The sequence below is a fragment of the Triticum dicoccoides genome, unplaced genomic scaffold (assembly GCF_002162155.2).
Source record: "Triticum dicoccoides isolate Atlit2015 ecotype Zavitan unplaced genomic scaffold, WEW_v2.0 scaffold251306, whole genome shotgun sequence".
Taxonomy (NCBI): Eukaryota; Viridiplantae; Streptophyta; class Magnoliopsida; order Poales; family Poaceae; genus Triticum; species Triticum dicoccoides.
This window is the reverse complement of record NW_021252944.1, coordinates 1-2,640: the sequence shown is the minus strand read 5'-3', so window position 1 is coordinate 2,640 and position 2,640 is coordinate 1. Positions and strand designations below refer to the sequence as shown.

Genomic DNA, 2,640 nt, shown 5'->3' with positions numbered 1-2,640 from the left:
TGCAGAAATCAGAAGACGGAGAAACAAAGTCAACAGATAATGCCTTGCAGAAATCAGAAGACGGAGAAACAAAGTCAGCAGATAAAAAGGTTCAGTATTTTTTTTTCCGCAGTTGATTTATATTCTGTTACATCCCCTCATTGCTGATATTTGAACTATATGACGTTGCAGCATGAGGAAACAGCTAAAAAGGAGCCCGCTATCACATCTGACCAAGCTGTGTCGCAGAAACAACACCCTCCAAAGAGACTTGTTTATACTCGCCGTGGCTCCTCCAAAAAGAAGCAACGGAGTCAGGATGTTGTAGTACAAGGGCCTGTTGGTGGATAGCAGCAGCGTATCGAAGTGGCTCCTTCCTCCATGGCCAGGGAACATGGTTTCTTGCCCAGCGTCCGAGAAGCAGATTGCAGCAAGCGGGGCTGGCCAGTGTTACCATCTCATCACACAGCCAATGGGGCACGGACGGGCGGAGGTTATAAAATGGTGTGCACCGAGCCCTGCAGTGTGATTTGAGCTTCCAGCCAGAAGGTTTTACCCCCTGAGCTGATGCCACTCAAATGACGTGGCGGCATGGGTGAATTCATCCACTAATTAAGTTATCCGAGGGCAGATTTTGTGGAATATGCTCTGTACGTTTGTCATCTCTGCAGTCATTAGTTTAGTCTTGTAACAGAGAACAAGTAGCTACATCTGGTGGATGATGAAAGAAGAGGGAGGGGGTAGTAGGGGGGTTGTCACTGACTGACATCTGTAGTTGACAAATTGACTTGTGTAGTTAACGTAGGCCATCCATCTGCACATGAATTATCTCTGTACAACAGCAGCAGCATATGTAGGCCCGAATGTACACAGAATTTGACTGCTCGGTTGATGAGTATGCGTGTGGGTGTGCTTACCTTAGCCTGTGACCTTTGAGACGAAACGTTGCCGGTTTCATGAATCCTGGTAGAGCATAGCAACTTGATGTTTAAATTGTTTGCAGTTTCAGCTTCCTTCCATATGGCACTTGTTTTTCTGAGAAAACCGAGCTGCCATGCGGTGATGTCCTACTATTATGCGTTGAAAACGTGATGGATTCCATTTTAATGCCACCTCCATCTATATGTTTGTTCCAAATGTCATGATTGAGAATTGCACCGTGCAGCCATGGCACTGGCAGCATCTCCAGGCCTGGCGTGGACTTTGATGCCCGCATCTGGACTGACCATACGCAGGCATGTCAACGTCCCCAACCTCCCAGTCTCCTATAGATTACGATCCCATATTCCTAATGTCGTCGATCCCAAGGCCCTTGCACCCACACCTGCGATTTGGCACCGGCAGGGACTTTGATGCCATATGTCATCGACTCGCCCTTGTTTTGGCATGTCAACGTCTCCGACCTCCTAGATTATCATCCCAAATGGCATAGATTATGAGGTCCCAAACGGCAGATGTGCGGAATGAAAACGCCGGATTCCCGGGACTGTTTTTTTCAAAGAGTTGGGCTTGTAGCAGTGGACATAAGTTAGGTCGCGGATTTTGACCCTTTTGCACCTCAAAGTAGGCCTCGTATTGACCTGCCGACAAAGCGCCGAAAGCTATATGCATCTTCACTGAGCCTTTTGGCGCATGGCGACTTGGACGTACCTGCGGTGATTTTTGACCGACGACTTATAGTTAAGCTACAGAAACAGTAGATGTTTGTTACTAGTAGGAAGTTTTTGGTTGCAGATCGGTAACGCAAACGCAAATGTAATTGGGTTACACCGTTAATGTAAACGGTATGGGCAAAAATCATATCATTTTGTAAGACACTTATTTTGAGACGAAGGGAGTACTTTGTTTGACTACCTACGTTGTAACGTTAATGAATACCTTGGACAACATCGTTCGTGTCTAGGGCCTGAGAGCGAACAACGGCAGTGACGGCGGCGCCGACAGCGGTTGCAACGACGGCGACTGGTTGCGGCGACGGCATGGGTGGCTGGTAGCGGCAGCAACGCTTTAGCCAGAGAAAATCACAGAGGATATAGCGAGGAGGGAGACGGGCTGTAGCGGCTTTCGTTACGTACAATTCGACCGGTAACAGATTTGTACTAGGCTGGGATCTAATACCATGTTATGGGATTACGGAGCAACCAAAACAAACAAGATTTGGGGGTATCCGTTAACACTGTAATCAGGTTATGATACAAAAGCACGAACCAAACACCTACCTAATGTTCATAAAATCTTTGCGTATTAATAAACCGGCACGGCCACATGTCCCTCCTCCTCCGCCTGCCGCTTCGGCGGCGAGATTGCATGGGAACCCTAGATCTGTGGTGCGGCATTGTAGTTAGGTCGTTTAAGGTTAGAGTTTGGTTCCTTAGCGACAGTGTTGTGGTGGCGATAGTGGTGCAGTTTGGATCAGGAATAAAGTTTCCCCGAGTCATGGTCATCTAACTAGGGACATAGGTGAGGCTACTGGATCGTCTGGTCGTTGCTCTTATGAAGTGATGGACCCGGTTATGTCTTGATGCTATACATGTGGTCTTTGAAGGCGTCTTATGACGGGGTACACAATGATACTTCGTATCTTGGTCCTGTGGCTCCTTCTCCGACGTGTGATGTTCCTCCAGTTTACGCGTCATAGGGGAGCTTGTGAGGTTAGGTCCC

At 47.9% G+C, this 2,640-nt stretch overlaps 1 long non-coding RNA gene across 1 annotated transcript; it reads left to right on the top strand.

The window, feature by feature from the left end:
• Positions 1-940, top strand: LOC119345563. The gene is made up of 2 exons (XR_005167082.1): positions 1-89; positions 172-940. It is a non-coding gene; the product is annotated as an uncharacterized LOC119345563 (long non-coding RNA).
• Positions 941-2,640: the final 1,700 nt, after the last annotated feature.